Source organism: Diabrotica virgifera, chromosome 9 (genome assembly GCF_917563875.1).
Source record: "Diabrotica virgifera virgifera chromosome 9, PGI_DIABVI_V3a".
NCBI classification, from domain to species: Eukaryota; Metazoa; Arthropoda; class Insecta; order Coleoptera; family Chrysomelidae; genus Diabrotica; species Diabrotica virgifera.
The window spans coordinates 82,151,286-82,173,248 of record NC_065451.1 but is presented as its reverse complement, the minus strand read 5'-3'; the positions used below and the strand labels follow the sequence as shown (position 1 = coordinate 82,173,248).

The following is a 21,963-nucleotide window of genomic DNA, read 5'->3' as shown; positions in this document are numbered from 1 at the left end:
TTGTAAATTTAAAACGGTTAAAATTTAATGGCGCCCAATATTTTCATTTGTGTATTCAGTATTTACGTTTTCTTAGAGTCCAAGTGTCAAATCATCAGTTAATATTATCTATTTATCTTTTGTTTATCGTCGTTTCATTAGCTCTATTAACATACCATTATTTATTCATTTAACATCTTTCATTGTAACAGAAGCCCAACCCAAAGAACCGCGCCCACATCTCTTCCGACTGAGCAACGTGGCCTTTGTTTCGTCAATGGAAACGATTGGACCTTTCCATCTTTGGTCATTCCTTATTTCATCTAAGGATAATATCGTCCTGATCCTTCTGGTTCAGCCTTTATGACCTCTTGTCCATCCGATCGTTATACAGGGAGACGTTGAGCAATTTAAAAAAAGCTTGGAATAACGTCTAAGTCCGTCCATAAAACTATTTCTTTGTGCAGCCTTAGTAGTTTAGACATCTATCACGATTTCATCAACTTTAATGCTCCTCTTTGACGGTAATATCCGTGAATTCGCCCACTCAGGGAGAAAAACTTTTGGCATTAGCGCATGAATTACCAGTGATTCGATTAGTTGGTTGGTGCTAACTCTAAGCTTAAGTCTGCCCATGTTTCAATGGTATCATAAAATATTTTAACACCTAACGTTGAAACCAAAGGCGAAATTATTAGGATATGCAACTGCAAGACAAGCGGCCATGCCGTGATTATTAACGCGGGTGTCAGGCATGCTTGTCGGTTTTAAACCCAAAGCCTCCGTAGCCAACTATGGTTACTCTTCTAAAGGGTACGCACAGGGCAGGCCAGGTCTGTGTGAATCGGAACGCTTAGGTTACTTTGTTACCCGAGGCCTTGGGCCAATTAATTATCCTACCAGCTAAACTCGGTAGTTGGTCGTGTCCCCGCTAAAGCCCACCTTGCGAACACTCATAAGCGGGTCTCTGGACGAACTTAACACTATTCGGAAAGATTCCCAACCTGACTGCCCATGGTGTCTGGGCCAATTAATGATCCTGCCAGTTAAAATCGGTAGTTGGTCGTGCCCCCGCTTTGATACACCAGGAGGGGACCTGCGGAGGCGAAAGAGGTAATGGTTGATTCCGACAGGCAAATCGAATACTTTAAATTAATAATACATACTAAAGTATGTACGTTAAACAAATGCAGTTACATCTTTTAAGAGTTAGCACACTCAGGCCTGTGAGCTATCTTTACTCATTCTACATGCATCGATGGTCTCACAGGCCTTTTTTACCAAATTTTATTGGACGAGGACTAAGGTCCGAGCTTCTGTTGTGACGTATTAAATGTGTGTGTTACATTTACACACTTTAAATTTTAACTTAATTTATTATTTTATTTTTACAATATTTGTAACCAATAAACAAGGTGGCGAGTACTCACGATTTGAACTGAAGCGCTAAACCGTCTTACAATCGAATCACATCGAACTCATGAGGGCAGGGTAATTGTGCAGCGAGTCGTAAGGCATAGGCGCAGTGCCACGACGGCGGAAAGTATCTCCTGTAGAATGTAGGAATACTTACGGCAGCCTCCACGAGGCCTTTGAACATTCGATCTAGCTAATTGCCGTTCTCTTAAGAGACCCGTTCTATGCTATTTTTCTCTGAGCGTGATAGAAATCCTAGCTGACAAATGCTATTTTGGACTGAGTAGACATATGAGAAGCAGAAACTTAGACCAAAAAACAAAAATAACCATATACAAAACCCATATACAACCAGTGTTGACATAAGGATCAGAGGCATGGACCATTTTCAAGGCAGATGAAAACCTTATATTTGCTTATATTTGAAGGAAGGATCCTGAAAGGGATATTCGGTGGCGTCTATGAAAATGGTGTTTGGAGGAGGAGGAACAACTACGAGGTATACCACAGATATCAACAAAAATTTGGTGGTAAAGACGTAGTATCTCTTATAAGAATAGGAAGACTAAGATGGGCAGGACATCTAGTAAGATCACAGCAGAAAAACCCTCCCAGAAGAATCCTTATGTCACAACCTGTGGGAAGTGGAAATAGGGGTAGGCCAAAACTCAGATGGAAGGATGGTGTGGATGAGGATGGGAGAAAAATAGGCGCAACAAGCTGGCAACGGTTGGCAATGGATAGGGCTGACTGGGGTAATAGACTAGGGAAGTCGAGGCTCATACATAGGGCTGTAGCACCATTGATGATGATGATAGAAACTATCTCCGTCCTTGGCAGGGATTCCCTGGAATGGAGTTGCCAAAAGTGTTAGATAGTGGGCGAGCAAGCAGGGGTCAGGTAAAGATGGTCCAAGGTCTCATGTCCTAAAGGGTCCCAACCTGGCCCTCCCAAGTCGAAAGACAAGGCGACCGCGCCGACCGTAGGAAAGTCCTCATGTATCGCGTGAACAGATTCTAGCCAAATGCCTCGTCATCTAATTAGTGACGGGCATGAATGGATTAACGAGATTCCCACTGTCCCTACCCACTATCTAGCGGAAGGGAACGGGCTTGGAAAAATTAGCGAGGAATGATATACTACTACTACTACTACTTTAGTTTAATATTTTGAAAAAAAAAATTTAATTAATAATTTTTGTTTTCTCTTAGTAGATGGGGAATGTGACGTTCCACTCCTTATTTAATGAATTATTTAATTATTTTTAGAATAATTTTCTTTCAATTTTAATTAAAATATAACTTAAACCAATCACAGAATTTTTAAATGCGTGTTGACGTCACATTTAAATGTGGCAGCATTGTCGGTTTCTTGGATTGGCAACAGCTGTTGTAGAGGGGTATCGATAATTGTAGCTGTCACTGGTCGCCGAAGGAGACGCCATTGTTTGGCTGGAAGTGAGTCAAGTAGCAAGTGGCGGGGTCAGTGAACTAAGATATTTTATCTAGAATTCCACGTTCCAGGTTATAATTAAATAGTATATTAAGTCATCCAGCATTATTGAATACAGGGAACGAGGGTGAAGAATTTTAGTGCAAATCTACAAGAGCTTAACCTCGGTATTAAAAAATTCTTGTTAATATTATTCAGCCATATTGAATTTTCTTAATTAATTTGCTGATTAGATTTTATGTAGATTATTTCCATGATTTTATAAAACTCATCTAGAGAAAATTGTATGTTCGTTGTTGATTTTTGCTTTTAGTTACAAAATAGGGTCCATTTAAATTCATTTTTTTATATTCCTTTGAAGTCCTTCGGACATTCAATCTTTTGAAATACCTAAATGGTCAAATAAGTATCTGTTGCGTAGTCATACCATTTCATCGTTATACAGGGTGTAACAAAAATACAGGTCATAAATTAAAGTACATATTTTGGGACCAAAAATAGTTCGAATGAACCTAACTTACCTTAGTACAAATATGCACATAAAAAAGTTACAGCCCTTTGAAGTTACAAAATGAAAATCGATTTTCTCGAATGTATCGAAAACTATTAGAGAGTTTACATTGAAAATAGACATGTGGCATTCTTCTGGCAGGAAGATCTTACAAGAAAAATTATAGTAAAATTTGTGCACCCTCTCAAAATTTTATGTGGATGTGTTCCCTTAAACCCCCAAACTTTTGTGGTACCATTATTAAATTAAAACAAAATCCATGGGAAAATCCCCAGTAGCTGGCTGTATACCATAATTAAAAAATCATACAGAAGTAAAAACTTCGTTTGTATAATGGTATAAAAAAGTGTTATTAAAAACCATTAAATGCCATCTAAAAGGATTTGCAAAACATTTTCAATCTAGATCAGATCATCCTCAGTGCGTTCTGCTTAGTACATGAAACTAGCAACTTTATGAAATTGGTAACATCGAGAATTATGGTTTACATAATAATTGTATGATATTTATAACGACTCCAAGTCGATATTAAAAGATTAAATGTGTTAGGAGTGCTCAAAGGGCAACATGGTTCCCTGCTAAGAACTTGTGGTTCTTGTCAGTTCAATGGACACAGACCAGGCTGGGCCGGTATGTAATATGTTATGTTAAATATATTTACTTTATTTAAATGTACGGATTATGAAGAAGAATGTACGTCAGTGATTCTCAACCTGTGGGCGCGCCCCCCTAGAGGGGCGCGCTTTTAGCAATGGGGGGCGTGAAAATATAAAAAAAACACCTAAAACATTGACTAATTTACTAAAATCAAAGCAAAACAAAATTCTGACAAACCAAAAAATAAAATACCCATGAACAAGGAGCTATACATACGTATGAGCACTGAATACTAAATCAACAAGTTTAATGTAAATTAGTGACTTCCTTGGGCCTGTTTAGCAGAGCAAAGCTTAGCGAAACAGGGTGTAATATTAGAAATAGACGCTCTCAGTTCTTTCTCTATATTTAGCTGCGATCTATATTTGGTCTTTAAAGCAGCTATCGCGGAAAATCCTGTTTCGCATAGGTAGGATGGTGAAAACTGTAATAGTATACGGAACGCTCTGGTTTTCAGTGCAGAAAACTCATCATTTACCCCTGCCCAAAATTCAAAGAGGGATCTAATATTAAACTGTTTCTTGATTTCGGCATTTGCTGTGAAGTCTATGAAGGTTTCTTCTTCTGCAGTAGAGAGCTCTTCGGGTGTAATTTGAAACGGATTCCCCACCGACTCATAACTATTAGGTATGTATTAATTGGTCGTCGGCAAAAAAGTATCTTTTAAAATTTTTTGTCAGCATTATCAATGCGATTTTGATTATCAATGGTTACAAAAACAACTTTCACGTGTTGTTCTTCAACCTGGTAAGTTTTAAAACATTCATCCACATTTTCAAATATTTCTAGGTTTTCTGCTTTAAATTTCTGCTCCACAATTTCAATTTTCTACAGAAAGCGTTAACTTTATCATTCGTATCAAATATATGTGTATTGGCCCCTTGAAGTTGTAAGTTCAAAATATTTAGTTTCTCGAATATATCAACCAAGTAACTCAATTTTCATCAAAAATAAACCATCGTGAAACATCTTGGCTTGCGGCCTCTTTTCTTCTTCTAGAAAAATGGCGATTTCATGTCTTAATTCAAAACACGCTGTAAAAATTTCACACGTAATAACCAGCTTGCCTCACAATAAAATAATAATGCTGAATGTACCGCATCCGTGTCTTTGAAAAGTACAGAAAAGATTCTAGTTTTCAAAGGTCTCATTTTTATGGAGATAATTAACTATTGTTACAACCATAGTTAGCACAATATTCAAGCCAGAGCTTCTCTGTTGATCATACAGTGTCTCTATTTTTGCTTCATTTATAATATAATCACTTAACATAACAAATAATGCAAGCGACTTTGCTATCAATTCTATTGGTTTGCAGAAAAGTAGTTCTACTACTGATCTGCCATCACAAAATCGAACGTAGGCAATAAAATGAGCATATTTATTGCTACTGTTGCCTCATGAAGCTGAATCGAAAACAGATTTTCACGCAACTTCCTGATTAGCTGATCCTGTACATATTCAGCTATATCACCAATTCGACGGGCAACAGTATCATTTGATAGAGGTATAAACTCCAATTTTTTAGCAAAATTATCTCCAAACACAGTTTCTACAATTTTGATTGCAGTTGGTAATATAAGATCTTCCCCAATAGTGTTAGGCTTTTTAGATCTGGCTATTTATTATCAGACTTTATAAGAGGCAAGTAAAGCTATTTCATTCACAGTCAAAGTTTTTATTAAAACTAATTTTTGCTTTTCACACCATCTTAATTTTAACTCGAAGAATTCTCGGGGTTTGTTAATGTACTCACTATGAAGCATATTTATTGCTACTGTTGCCTCATGAAGCTGAATCGAAAACAGATTTTCACGCAACTTCCTGATTAGCTGATCCTGTACATATTCAGCTATATCACCAATTCGACGGGCAACAGTATCATTTGATAGAGGTATAAACTCCAATTTTTTAGCAAAATTATCTCCAAACACAGTTTCTACAATTTTGATTGCAGTTGGTAATATAAGATCTTCCCCAATAGTGTTAGGCTTTTTAGATCTGGCTATTTATTATCAGACTTTATAAGAGGCAAGTAAAGCTATTTCATTCACAGTCAAAGTTTTTATTAAAACTAATTTTTGCTTTTCACACCATCTTAATTTTAACTCGAAGAATTCTCGGGGTTTGTTAATGTACTCACTATGAAGCGTTTCCCAATGTCTTTTTAGTTTATTAGGTTTCATGCTGCTCAAAGTATATTATTATTGCATAGATATATTATTATTGAACGAGGGGGGGGGGCGGTTAAAATAATTATGGAAAATTGGGGCGCAAATGGTAAAACGTTGAGAAACGCTGATGTACGTAATAGTTAAAATAAAAGAGGTCGGAAATACATACATTTGTTGAACTACATAGCCGTAACACCGACCACGTGGTCGCAAATGCGGGATATTAGCTTTGTCATAAATACTTTGTTAATTTTTATATGGACAATCAAAATAGTTTCTTTGCAATTGAAAGCTCTTTTGGTATTCATTAACACAAAAATTTAATTCCGACCACCCTTTTTAATAACAGTAACAATTATACAACTAATACAATTTAACGTAAACGGTGATTTTTATATATTGACCTGAATTATTTTGCAATTACTTACATATTTGTTTTTTCAATCAAATTAGGCAGAACAACTATGCAATTTGTGTCAGCTTTTAAAATATTTATGGCTGAGTATATATTTTGTGATAAGAAAAAGGCTAAGTCATTATTCGGAAAAAAATACTGGGGGAATATCAGGCAGGTTTTAGAAACAACAGATCAACGACTGACCAAATATTTGCCTTAAAAGAAATACAAACTACCTTTTACGAACATAAAACAGTACTATATGCTTTGTTCATAGACTTTAGCAGGCTTACGACAAAGTAAATAGACATCAGATGTACGAACTAATGAAAGAATTGGGGATACCAAGTAAAATTGTCAGGATGATAAAGATGACGATGGAAAACACAACAAACGAAATAGCTTGGAATTTAACATCCAAATATATACATCATATATACATCCAAAAAGTTTGAAACCAAGGAAGCATTACGACAAGGAGACCCACTATCAACAATGGCATTCAATCTAACATTGGAAGGAACAATCAGGAAAAGCAGAATAAACATGCAAGAAACGATATTTTAAAACGGCCACCAATGCATAGCATTTGCAGATGATCTGACGCTATTAGCAACAAGCAAAAAAGAACTACAAAAGTTAATGAAAAACATAATAACAGAAACCAAAAAATTCTGACTTAAAATAAATGAAGAAAAGACAAAGTATATGATAATGGGAAAGATCCAAAAAGAAAAAGAGAATAACATCATAGTACAAATAGATGGAGAAAAAACATACTCGTTCAAAAGAGCCAAAGAAATTTTTACCTGGGAGCCAAAATAGATGAAAATGGTCATGAAGAAGGGGAGATAAAGGCAAGAATAGCTAAAGGAAATAAAAAATATGGAGCATTACGCACATTATTGAAATCCAAATACGTATCAAGAAAAACAAAAATAAGAATTTATAAGACTGTTATCAGACCTACAGTAACATACGCAAGCGAAACATGGGTGCTCAAAAAGTCAGAAACAGACCTTTTAGAAAGATGAGAGAGAAAAATGCAAAGAGCAATATATGGAGGTGTGAAAATAGAAGGTCAGTGGAGAAGAAGAACCAGTAAAGAATTGGAAGAACTATATCAAGAGCCAACGATTACGACGACGATCAAAGCACAGAGAATACGATACTTGGGGCACATAGAGAGAATGGGAAGTAAACGAATGCCAAAAATGATACTCTCGCGAAGACCAATACAAAAGAGGAGGAAAGGCAGGCCAAGGAAAAGATGGAAGGACAGTGTATATGAAGACTTGAAGAAAAGTAACATTGAGAGATGGAAAGAACTAGCATTGGACATAAGGAGATGGAGAGAGGTGGTGAAGGAGTGTATAAAAAGACTGAAGTGTATTTAAATAAAATTTATAAGTTTTATAAGTTATGTAAGTTATATTAAGTTATTATTATATTATTTATGTAATCAGAAATGTAAACATTTTAGCCCTAGGCCTACAAGGCCTGTTGCGCTTAATAAATAAATATATATTTTGTATCAATATTTTACAAAATAATTTTTTTTGTGCGCAAAATGCGTTTGAAACTAGGTCGGGATTTAAGGATAAAAAATATGTGCTTGCATTAAATACCGACCGCGAGTTCGATATGAGAACATTTTAAAATACTTAGTTATGTACGTACCTAAGTATTTTTTTGTTTTTTTTAAGACACAAATGGCCAAAAACGGCAAGTTGTGATCATTTATTTTTGTTGGTAGGTGCCCTAATTTAGAAAATGGAACAAATAAAAAGACGAAAGTTATACACCGAAGAAGCAATGAATAATGCGTTAGCTTGCATAAAAGATGGAATAAGTATAAGAAAGGCATCTAAACAGTTTCACATACCCAAAACAACTTTAATAGATAAAATAAAGAAAACGTATAAAGGAGCTGCAGTCGGTGCCCCAACGATTCTGTCCAAAAACGAAGAAAGTTTAGTTCCATGGATTCTGTACCTTGGAAGAGTGGGCTTCCCTGTAACAAAAGTCCAACTGGTAGAAAGTGTTGCTAAATTAGTGGCCAACCTGGATCGCCCCAATCCATTTAAAGATGGTGTGCCTGGCCGACACTGGTAGGTTTCTTAGCTAGGCATACGGAATTATCTACTCGTATATCCCAAAACTTAACCTCGTGCCAGTATAACAGAGCAAGGTATCCGTGCCTGGTTTGATCGCGTAAATAAATACATCACAGAAAACAACTTTGACGATGTTCTCAAGGATCCACGAAGGATTTTCAATTGTGACGAGAGTGCCTTTTCCTTGACACCTAAAGAAAAATAGGTTATCGTCAGAAAAAATTCCAAGAAAGTATACACGTGGATACAGAATGATGAAAAGGAGTGTTTGACCGTCTTGGTTACGGTATCGGCGGATGGTAATAGGCAACCACCCTTAGTAATAATGCCATACAAAAGAGTACCTCCAAATACATATTATAATATGCCTAAGAATTGGTCGATTGGTAGATCAGACTCTGGTTGGATGACAGAAGAGAACTTCTATGAATACATAACAATGCCAGTGATTTTATTTTTGGACGGTCATTCCTCTCATTTGAGTCTCCATCTTTCAGAATTTTTAAGGAAAAGGGAATCATTTTGACCGCCTTATTACCCAATTCAACTCACTGTCTTGAGCCCTTAGATGTTGCAGTATTTCGTCCATTAAAGATATCATGGAAAAATCAAGTGCAGAAGTGGAGGTTAATTAATAACGGCCAAAAATTGAAGCAAGAAGATTTTTTTCCCAAATGGAAGTCTGTCTATCAGAAGCTTTAAGAGGGAATACAGTTCAAAACGGGTTTAAAACTTGTGGATTGTATCCATTTTCAGTTGATAATTTTTACTTTTTTAAATTATGCAACAAGTTGGAAGTGAACAAGCAAAAGGCGCTCCCAAGATTATTTCAGATGAAAATGCAATTCATGCTGACATGCCACAATGTATATCATCAAATGGTGTTTTGCTAGAAATAGAAAAAAGAATTAACCCAGACACTCTCATGGAATTTGGTATGTCAGAAGAATCATGGACAGGAAAAATAAATGATGAAAGTCTTTTCTTTCTTTGGAAAAAACTTAAGACGGAATGTACAGACATTGTCAATAATGACGAAAATAGCCACAATGATACACTTAACTCTAATTTACCGGCAACGTCTGACAGCCTTACTATATTCAATGATTTTACTATTAATGATAATATATGGTTAGAAAATGAAAATATGTTGGAGTTTGAACTTGAAGCCGATGGAACATTGAATATTCCAGCTTCTAACTCAGAGCAGAGCAACTCAGTGAACCCTAATAGTTTAGCAATGCATAGTACACCACCTAATCAAATTCTCGTTAGTAGTAATTCTAGTATTATCTAGAACGAGAAATATTCATCATGTGTTTCAGAGAACCCAAATAATATATGTAGGTCACCGTCGATGATTTCAAATATAGGCGTTGAACGTTTTTACTCAACACAAGTCTGCGACTCTACGCCATTAATACCACAAGCGGGAAAACATACTGAGGCATTAGAAGATAAAGAGAATGAAAATTTGTTTATTCCATCACCTTTAAAGGGAATTCCAACGCGCTTTAAGAAATCTCTATTTTGGCCTGGAGAAGTAAAAAAAGGAAATGGCAAAAAACAGTAAGAAAATTAACACCAACAGTTGCGACATTTGAGGAATTCATTGAGCACCAAAGACGAATTTATGCTGAGAAAAAAATAAGGAAGTCGCAAAAGCTGCAAGAATAGCAAAAAAGAAAGAGGCGGCTGCAAATGTAGCTAATGACAAGACTGATTGTAAAAAACCGAGAAAAAGTAAGTATGAAAAAGGTGATTATGTTATTGTGACTTACGAACAAGAACTGTTTCCGGGTTTAATTCTTAATAGTGCTAAAGAAACGGCTACTTTTAAAGCAATGACCATAAGCGGCAATAATTGTAAGTGGTCAGAAAAAGAGGATGTTTTAAAATACAGTACAAGCGATATAATAACCACCATTAATCCTCCTATACCTTTAAATAAAAGAGGTGTCTATTCTGTACCAGAAGTGATAAAAATTCGTGATTCTTTGAATAAAGTAGAATAGAGTTAATTTTATGTAAAGTAATCCTAAATAAATGTATAAAACATGTTTCCATTCTATTCTACATTATTTTATTATATTTATGTGTTTGTTTAAAGAATATCAAATTATGGTCGGTAATCGGAACGTACATGGTCGGTAATAGGATAGTATTGAAATACCGGTCGGAATAATGTTCATTTCTAACCAAAACTTGAGTGGCAAAAAACATTATTTTTATGCCGATACATGTAAAGAAAACTAAGTAGCTAAGCTGATTTAGGTATTTCCAGAAAATTTGATAATATAAAGTTTCAAAGCAACAAGTCTGACAGATTAAATTTCTTATTTTTTTCATAACTTAGCTTGTACTTCTTAACAGGTCGGTAAAACGGACGAGTACCTTAATTAAAATTAATTTATCTTCATTTGTTTTAAAGTTATACCCGTTAGAAGTTATATTTTGTTAAAAAAATGTACATTAATTTGTTTATAAGGGTTTCAAGCAAATTTGAGCTATAAACATTTATACTTTAATTAACAATAATGATAGAAAAGCTCTAAAGGAACAATTTGTTCGTAAGTTTATTTTTGGCCAAGATATCGATATTTTAATGGCGCGCTATGAGGCGCAAGATCGGCACATAGTCAAGTAAGAACTTCTGACGCTTCATCAATCGTAACCCGGCTTCTACGCATGCAAATGAGCTTTTCATGGTCTCATTTTAAAGCTTTATTAATAGGCTTCCAAACAAAGTTTGTCAAATTACTTTATCTTAATTTGTTCTTAAAGTTATACTAGTTTGAAGTTATATTTTTTATTAGTTAATTTCATTTTTACAAAATTAATTTAAATATTGCTTGGAGTTATCTATTCAAAACCTTAAATAGCGGACGAATTTTTGGTAAAGGTTCTGAGTAACTCAGAAATGTGAAAACTTTTGATGAATTACGCTTTTGTTGATATTACCATGGAGGCGTTTCTCTTGTTGAAGATATGCCACCAATATCGAACTCAATCCAATTTCATATAAAACGAGCATTTTATGTGGTGTACACACAATAAACATGCCTCGATGATACTGCAACAGAACTTCAGCCACTTGTATATGGATATCATATAGATAACGAAACTCTAAAGCCCCAAAAAGTTTTAATTTTAATGCCTTCAAGATCAGATTTAGTACCACCATGTATCTCTAAAAATTGCTATAAGAACTTATGCAGATGTAAAAACGCTGAGATTCCATGTATATCTCGATGCAGATGTATGTAAGAAAATGTTTATAAAAATAGTATTAATAAATAATATCAACTTACTTTGACGTTGTTTCAACAAATAAAATTGTTTATAACAATTTTTTGACCACTCGGATCGAAATCCACCCTCGAAATTCGTAATCAGTAGCCAAAAATCCATAAGAAACCGTTGAGTTTGTCCATCAGAATTGAAAAGGCACGGTGACCTCTATTTGGCGCCTAGACTATTAAGCATTTTATGTGTTTCAATGTTGAGCAAAAATGCTGATAAAAATGTTTTAAGTGATCTTTGTGTCTTAATGTAATGTTTAATGCCAACAGGCAATGTAATAATCCAAGTGGGTGCATGTTGTCGCCAATGGCACGCATTTGTACACGGCTTAGGCTCCGCCCTCATAATTCTTTGTTTTCGGTAGCGATTCAAAACTATAAAAGGTGGCGAATCTCTACCGAAGCTCCGAAGTAATAAGTAGTCTGGTGCCGACCACTGGACTGGTAACACGCGTGCGAGCGGAGCAGAGCAGCAGCAGCGAAGAGAAGCCAACGAGTAGTGGGGATTACTCGGCTGGGGCATTTTAAGTCCTGCCTTGAATGTAAGCGAGGCAACAGTTGAGCGTTTTCACTCTCCGAGGCTAGAAGACGACAAGGAGCCAACGGTGGAAGAAGTTGTACGGCTAGCAGGAATTTTCATTCCAATCACGAATGTAAGGGTGATAGCGAAGTCGTGCACTTCTAAGCCTTAGGCAAGAAGGAGAGGCAAAGGCCGATCGGCTGGATGTGGTGAAACTGAGGGAATTTGATTTTATTGGATTCTCTGAGACGCCACAGCTAGAGATCGGCTAGCAGAAAAAGAATTAGAGGGCTCGACGCGAGCCCGCTACGGGATATCTACTGTGCCTCCGTAAGGGATGGGTTCAATTTAAAACATTGTACCTCGACACTGCAAGGTGTAGTACAACAGTTCACCGAGAAAAGCACCTGGTCCAGACGAAATAACAAACAGAGCCCTAAAGTATTTGCCCAGAAAAGCTATAGTGTACTTCACAAACATAGTGAACGCGATACTAAGATTTAAGATATTCCCGAACAGGTGGAAACTGGCTCACGTCATTATGATCCCAAAACCTGGTAAGAACCACACATTCCCGCAGAACTACAGGCCAATCAGCTTACTTCCAGCGATCAGCAAGATAGTGGAAAGAATCATTCTTAGCAGACTGCAAGCGGAAACAAATAGATTAAACATTATCCCAGAAGCTCAATTTGGATTCAGAGCAGAGCACTCCAGCAAGCTACAAGTAATCAGACTAACCGAGTACATAGCAGCTGGATTCAACGACAGGCAGTACACTGGAGCAGCGTTCCTGGACGTAAGCAAAGCGTTCGACAGAGTATGGCAGAAGTGGCTTCTATACAAAATGAGGGGCTATGGGTACAGCGGGGCTATGACGAGACTAATCTCGTCGTACTTGGGCGGCCGGAGTTTCAGGGTTCGGATAGGACAAGTCCTGTCCGAACTCGGGAACCCGGAGGCTGGAGTACCCCAGGGAGCGGTCCTGTCACCCCTGCTGTACACGATATACACCGCTGACGTACCTAGAACACCAGGTACCCTATGAGCCTATACGCCGACGACACAGCGATAGCGGCCAAACACAGAAATGTAGATATAGCAGTGACCAACCTGCAAACAGCACTACAAGAAATAGAGGAATGGAGTATAAAATGGAAGATAGCCATCAACTCGGAAAAGACACAAGCGGTTCTATACAAGAAAGGAAGACAACAACCAGAGGAACAGCTGACGGTACAGAACACCCCCATCGAGTGGAAAAACGAAGCTAAATACCTAGGAGTCATCATGGACAAAGGATTAACCTTCCAAAAACATGTAGAAGCCACAGTCCATAAGGCCAACATAGCGAAAGCAACACTAAGAGGACTTACAGGCAGAAAAAGCAAACTAAGACTAAAAACAAGGTTAAGATTGATAAACAGCATTATACTACCGGTAATAACATACGCATCTCTCGCATGGGGACAAGCATGTAACACCCACAAAACGAAGATCCAAGCGGTCCACAACAGCAGCTTGAGAGAAGCCGCCAGAGTCCCAAGATACGTAGCAGAAAGATTCCTGTTCAGAGAACTCCAACAGGTGAGAGTCACCGAAATCATGACAGACAACGCAAGGGTCAAATTCGCGGAACTGGAGCACCACCCAAGTCATATACTGCGAGAGATGCTAAGGTATGATGAGTTCCACCGATGGAAGCACAGAAGACCGAAACAGCAAATAGTGGAATAAAGTGATAGTAGTCAGTTCGTAGCTCAAAAACAAGTGCCGAAGATAGCGTTACATACGGAGATCCAACACCACGATCACCTTCAAGGTAAGACAATTTTAGAAAATTATAGAAGGGCGCAGGCCCCCAAAAAAAATATATATAAAAAAAATAAAAAGGCGTAAGCCCCCAAAAAAATATAAAAAACACACAAAAACTCGAGCAACAAGTCATTGGGCGGAGCCCTTTAGGCCTGTCGGGAAACTATCGTGCCTCCGAAGGAAGGACAATGTAAGGTGTGGAATATTTGAATTCCACATCAGAGAGACCCGGACACCTGGGCCGATAGTTTGAGAATTCAGCAAGTGGAACCCCCCCCCCCAGCTCATGTACCAACAGATGTTATGGAAACTGAAGATGCTACAGACAACGAAAGGGCCCTTCCAATTCCCAAATAACAGGAGAAGGAAAGGTAAAAGGGCAGTCCCCAGCCCCCCTAAAAATCCGCAACGAGCTTAAACAATGACAGACCTGCAACTCAGTCAGAGGCAAGTGATGCCGAAAAGGACTCAGAGTCAGGGAAAGAGAACAGATATGTGTTCTCTGGTAATAGAAAAAAAACCAAAAGACAGCTACCACTGATAAAAGCGAGGGTACAAAGCCTGCTGAAGTAGCTCCAATCGACAATCAATTCGGTAGGAATTCTCTTACCGAAGATGAAGAAAAAGCCGTAGATCGCCTAAGAGCACGCCAAGCAAAGAAAAAACCAGCAGAGGTAGCCAGCAAGGCTACAACCAACGACGCAGTGGTAGCACCTATGGCCACCATAAAACAACAAAAACCGCCGGCGATCATCCTAAAGTCGGTTGGCGAAAGCCAAAAGATTTTAGGAAATGCAGCAAGACGAGGAATAGGCTCTGCAAACAAATTTGCAAAGTCTGGTAGGTCCATAGTGATCCAAACCAATGCCAGAGAGGGATACCTCGGTATGCTAAAGATCCTTGAAGACTACAGACCGAAAGTAGACTTCATCGCATATCCGATCGACAAAGAAACCAATCGATCCAAGAGGAAAATCATTCGTGGCCTGAACACAGGCCTAAACCTAAAAAGATTAGGTCTAGAGATTCAAGAAGCGGCAGGCACAGAACGGCGAGATATCGAACGAATGTTTTCAAGGAAACCCGATAAGAAGGAGCTACCCTTATACATCATCACTATCGGTGAAGAGGATGAAGCGAAACTAGCAATGGTAAACAACCTCTCGTACATGAAGGTCACTATCGAGGATGAAATCCGGATTAAAAGAGACGTCTTGCAATGCTTCAATTGCCAGAACTTTTTCCACGGCTCCAGGGCCTGTCACTGTGAAGCACGTTGTGTCAAATGCGGAGAAGGTCACAAAAGTGCAGACTGCACGAAAGACCGCGAAACTGCAGCAAAATGCGCAAACTGTGGCGAAGCGCATACAGCTAGCTACAGGGGGTGCAAAAAAGCACCCAAAAAGAGGGCAAACGCTCCACAATCACCAAGGAGCAGAGGTGTACCTAGTGCACCTCTCAGACAAAATATTAGCTACGCTACGGCTACCAAAGCTAATAATCCCAGAAACAACGCGCCCACCAACGCCCCCTTAGACCAAAGTGCAATGCTACAAGAAATGAATGCTAACATGCAGAATTTCGTCAGCATGATGCACAAAGTGACTGCTACATTCGATGTTCTGAAACAGTTTAGCACCTTGTAATGTTGAACCAGTTGGACGAACTTAGAGTTGGGTCATGGAATTCGGGCGGGCTCCGAATGAAAATAAACATATTAGACGAGTTTACCAACAGACTCGATATATATGTCATGGCACTTCAGTAAACCAGCCTCACCGAGAGAGTCAAAACCAAGTTCCCGAGCTATGACATCTGTAGAAATGACCGGACCGCGAGATCCGGTGGCACGGCCATCATGGTGAAAAAAGGAATAAAACACCAACAAGTTCCAACACCGGATGGCCTAGTCACCATGGAGGCTACCTTAGTAAGGATCATGGCGGCCGACCAGACGCTGAAAATAGCTTCGGTGTATGTTAGGCCACATGATCCGGTGCTGAGCGAGGACCTTGATCTCATCCTAGACTCTAATGAGCCCACTGTGATTATCGGTGACTTAAACGCGAGGTCGCCCAACTGGTTTGACAGACTGACCAACTGCAATGGCAGACGACTCTGTAGATATCTCGAGAACAAACAAAACACTATAGTAACTGGACCTACAGAACCAACAAACTACAATGGAGATAGCTCATCGCATATAGACATTGCAATTCTACACCATGTGGAGCTACAACATGAAATAATCACGGTAAATGAAGGAGACTCCACACATAACGTAATAGTTATGACACTTGGTGCAATAGAATTGAACCAAGTAGAAGAACGAAAGAAGAAGATAATAAACTGGACAAACTTCAGAAGGATAGTAACGAAAAAGCGCACATGAGAAACGTTGCGGCGCCAGTGTAACGAAAAAACTATGGACTACCCCAGCTAATTGAAACAATATTCGAAAATATTACTTCAACCAACCAAGATAGCCATCGTTACACCCTTAGCTTAGCTCAGTCACTCAGGTGTGTGTTCGTCTTGTCCTAACCTCAGATATGAACTATGAAAATTGGAATGGAAGCAAACAAAACATAGTTTTTAACTAATCATGTTTATTGTTCATAAAGATATAATAAATAAAATGACTTAGTAAATTGCATTAACAAATGTATTCAAATTCTTGCCAAAAACTAACAATTCTGGATTATACTTATGGCTTTTGGTAGCTGATGGTATCTTCTTGATGTCGTATGGTACTGCTGCTGGTTCTGCAACGGGCTCTGGGGTTGTAGGTGTTGTATTCCACCAGGCCTACGGATGTTGGTCGTTGCAGTCTTGGTTATGTGGTTGCAGCCCTGATGACATGGTCCTCGTTGTTGTATCGCCGGCGATTTGAGGGTTGTTGAAACTCCCGGAGGGAGAAAAGTGGTTTCTTTCCAAAAAACTATAAAATAGAGACACATATCAATCATCAAGAAGAAAAACCAACGTGTGCCATCTGCCGTTCTAATCGTCAGAAAGAGTAGCAGATGACAAGAATAAATCAAATGAAATTTAGATGAGAATAGTTAAAATTCTGATTACTAAACGTGCATACATGTAAATTAAAAGATAATTATATTTCAAACTAAAATATCAGAACACATGGTCTGACATTGGAAGTTAGGTTAGATAAAAAACAATTAGAAAAACTGTTAGACGGAGAAATATAATCACAATATAATGTTATCCTTACCCCAAGAGATGATTTGATGAAATAGAAATGATTTATTTTTCGAATTACATGCCTTTTTAAGGATTAATTTTTCCCTTCCAGTGTATGTCAGGGAGTAGGGGGTCAAGTCGATGAAGTGACACTGTCATTGAAAACGACATTTAAAATGACAACCAAGTACTATGAAGTAGCGGCATGTTCCGTATTGAAAATACAGATATTTGGAGAGTATGAATATACGAGGTATGTTCAGTATGATGATTTAAATGAAAGAGATATATTAAATAGAAGATAATAAAAGAAGGTAATAAAAGAGAGCGCCAACCGATTTTTAAAGGGGAAAATGGGTAAACCAATTAGAAGAAGATAATTATTAATGAAATATTAAAGGAAATAAGTTAAAATAATTATTTTAAAATAAAATATCAAAGATGTGACGTTTGTAACGTTACACACTCCTCTCACCCATCAGAAAAATTTTGAACACACGTGAGAAATTTTTCCCAAAGAAAACAGGAATGTTACACACTCCCTCCACTCATCAGAAAAATTTCGAACACAGGTGAGAAATTTTTCTCAAGGAAAACAAGAAAACGAAAGTTCTAACCAGAAATAAATATATGTATGCAGTAGTAATCGTTCAGAACAAATCAAAAATAAATACTCATAATAAAGTAAATATTAAGTCAATGCATATAGTTAATTTAAATTATTAATCATAAAAATTTTAAAGTACCAAAATAATTTTCAGATGTTACTCTGGGGAAAATAAAAATATTACCCAATGAATTGTAGTATTCATCACACTATAAAATATTTATTTATTATAAATAAATGACATCAGAGAATACCTATCTCTGGATAAAAAAAATAGATGTACTTTAAAAAGTATGAAATCAATTTAAAATTATAAAGATTTATAGTATAAAGTGTAAGTATTAATCAAATTCAACTAAAAATCCAAGTAAGTAATAATTAAAGGTAAATAAGTTGACCTAAGCCAAATAATGTTGTTATTTATAAAAATGAATTGCAAATATTCAAGGTATTTATATAAAATAAAAGGCATATTATAACCAAATTTAAGTAAATATAAGGGATATCACATCCTATATAAAATAAATAAATAGCTATTGGAGCTACTAACAACAACTGAATCTCGAACAAAATAACAAGTACTCGGATAACAAGTACCTAAAGTAAGGTAATAATATAATAATCAATATGATAAGGTGAGTAAAAGCATATAAGTAGATAAAGATAACATAAGTATAATATGATAAAAAGAAATGCAAGTGCAACTATAGATAAACCATTAAAAAAAAATAAGTACCAACTATATGGAAAGCCAAATAAGACAAAGTTCTACACCAAAGGGTTTGAAAAAACTGCATAAAACCAGTCCTAAAAGACTTAACCAATAAGTTAATAAAGAGAGGGAGAGAGATAATGATACATAATGCAAATGCTACTTCCATCAAATGCATACCAGGGATCTACACTAAAGAACAAAATATATGTATAAAAATGCATAAATATGATTTGCAAAGATGGAAAATAACAAATGCTAGTAGCTAAACTACAATCATACTTCAAAGCGCCACAATTCTACACCAGATTTCTAAAAGTAGATATGCATAGAATTGTTTGAACTCCAAAAGAAAAAATTTATAAAAGACATCATCCTAAAAATAATATACAGCATTAAACTGTATATCAACAGTCATTAAGACCAAAAAAACGGAACTCAGACTCAATAGATCTGGCCCAACCCTATGGATAACTTATATGTACCCTAGGAAAAAAAAACACTAGGTGTCTATGCAGCTATATATAAGCCATACACAACTTATAAGTGCCGGATGAGGCTTTCGTGCTAATCTGTATCAAAAATCAGTACAACACCCAAAATAAAATAATAAAACAATAATATATAGATAAATAGGGCATTGTTAAATAAAAAAAAAAAGATGTTAAATATAATGTTTATCATAATTAATATAAGTGCAATAATGCAAAAAATTGAAAAATGTAAAATATCATGCTTTACGAACAAAAATTTTTTTGAGATTCAAGACAAGAAGAAGAAGAATGATTTAAATTAATATTCTGAATACGTAAAGAAGAAGAATAAGAATAAAATACCTTAATGAAAGAAAAGAACTTGAAAATTGTCCTAGTCTTTACTATACAAGTAAAGTAGTATATACCATCCGAACAGAAAGTTCGACGGAAACAACAAAATTTTTGGTAGTTGTACAAAATTGGTAATAAATATATGAGAACAACTAGGAAAAATAAGAATAAGTAAAAAGTAATTGAAAATAAGTAATAAAACAAGATTTAAATGCACTTTAGAGTACACAGAAGTACCTATGAAAAGAACGTAGAAGAAATAGTATGTATAAAAAGTACAGAAAATATGACAATAAATGGAAAAATTCTCTTGGGTTTTGGAAAGTTACGACAAAATAAGAGTAATTAAAGAAGAACTACCAAAAAAAACTGGTTAAATTGAAAAAACAGAAAAAAAAATGCCATGTGGACATTACTATCAAGGTTCTAACATAAAAATTAGCCAAAAAAAGTAGGTAAAAAGTATCAAAATGTTAAAAATACCAATATTTGCAACTGTAAATGTATTTTAAATCAATTATGCTGAAATATATAATTAAATTGTTGAAACTGGTAATACTTTTTGACCCATAACATGTGAAAATATATAAAAATTAGTCAAAAAGGTAGTCAAAAAGTACCAAAATAGATAATATATAGATTTACTGCAAAAATTGAATATAAAAATGAAATATGTGAAAATAGTATTTATTAATGCTTGTTGTCTGCTACCAAACCACACATTCACAGCTCGATTCTTCGGATAAGACAAGTGCGTTGGTGCGCCAGTGTAACGAAAAAACTATGGACTACCCCAGCTAATTGAAACAATATTCGAAAATATTACCTCAACTAACCAAGATAGCCATCGTTACACCCTTAGCTTAGCTCAGTCACTCAGGTGTGTGTTCGTCTTGTCCTAACCTCAGATATGAACTATGAAAATTGGAATGGAAGCAAACAAAACATAGTTTTTAACTAATCATGTTTATTGTTCATAAAGATATAATAAATAAAATGACTTAGTAAATTGCATTAACAAATGTATTCAAATTCTTGCCAAAAACTAACAATTCTGGATTATACTTATGGCTTTTGGTAGCTGATGGTATCTTCTTGATGTCGTATGGTACTGCTGCTGGTTCTGCAACGGGCTCTGGGGTTGTAGGTGTTGTATTCCACCAGGCCTACGGATGTTGGTCGTTGCAGTCTTGGTTATGTGGTTGCAGCCCTGATGACATGGTCCTCGTTGTTGTATCGCCGGCGATTTGAGGGTTGTTGAAACTCCCGGAGGGAGAAAAGTGGTTTCTTTCCAAAAAACTATAAAATAGAGACACATATCAATCATCAAGAAGAAAAACCAACGTGTGCCATCTGCCGTTCTAATCGTCAGAAAGAGTAGCAGATGACAAGAATAAATCAAATGAAATTTAGATGAGAATAGTTAAAATTCTGATTACTAAACGTGCATACATGTAAATTAAAAGATAATTATATTTCAAACTAAAATATCAGAACACATGGTCTGACATTGGAAGTTAGGTTAGATAAAAAACAATTAGAAAAACTGTTAGACGGAGAAATATAATCACAATATAATGTTATCCTTACCCCAAGAGATGATTTGATGAAATAGAAATGATTTATTTTTCGAATTACATGCCTTTTTAAGGATTAATTTTTCCCTTCCAGTGTATGTCAGGGAGTAGGGGGTCAAGTCGATGAAGTGACACTGTCATTGAAAACGACATTTAAAATGACAACCAAGTACTATGAAGTAGCGGCATGTTCCGTATTGAAAATACAGATATTTGGAGAGTATGAATATACGAGGTATGTTCAGTATGATGATTTAAATGAAAGAGATATATTAAATAGAAGATAATAAAAGAAGGTAATAAAAGAGAGCGCCAACCGATTTTTAAAGGGGAAAATGGGTAAACCAATTAGAAGAAGATAATTATTAATGAAATATTAAAGGAAATAAGTTAAAATAATTATTTTAAAATAAAATATCAAAGATGTGACGTTTGTAACGTTACAAGTGAAAACATTGGAGCAATACCCTGGACTACTATAGGTCATTCCAAAGACGGATATTATCATCATCTACATCGGCAAAACCTTCTTTGCAAGCAGAAGTTCCATCCATCCATCCGTCTACTTCTGAGATGGAAACTACTAAAAATGATAAGTTGCAAGCAGAAGTACGTATTCCATCCATCCATACCAAAATGGAAGAAACATCTAGTGATGAAGAAGATCCGTCTCTACAGATGGATGACATTGTTAGTGAT

General features: G+C 36.3%; 2 long non-coding RNA genes across 2 annotated transcripts; both read right to left on the bottom strand.

The window, feature by feature from the left end:
• Positions 1-16,929: 16,929 nt before the first annotated feature.
• LOC126892134 (uncharacterized) lies at positions 16,930-18,237 on the bottom strand. Its single transcript, XR_007700689.1, has 2 exons — positions 17,573-18,237; positions 16,930-17,281 (listed from the first exon to the last, which is right to left on the bottom strand). It is a non-coding gene; the product is annotated as an uncharacterized LOC126892134 (long non-coding RNA).
• A 2,397-nt stretch (positions 18,238-20,634) lies between these two features.
• LOC126892133 (uncharacterized) lies at positions 20,635-21,703 on the bottom strand. The gene is made up of 2 exons (XR_007700688.1): positions 21,278-21,703; positions 20,635-20,986 (listed from the first exon to the last, which is right to left on the bottom strand). It is a non-coding gene; the product is annotated as an uncharacterized LOC126892133 (long non-coding RNA).
• Between the last annotated feature and the right edge of the window lie 260 nt (positions 21,704-21,963).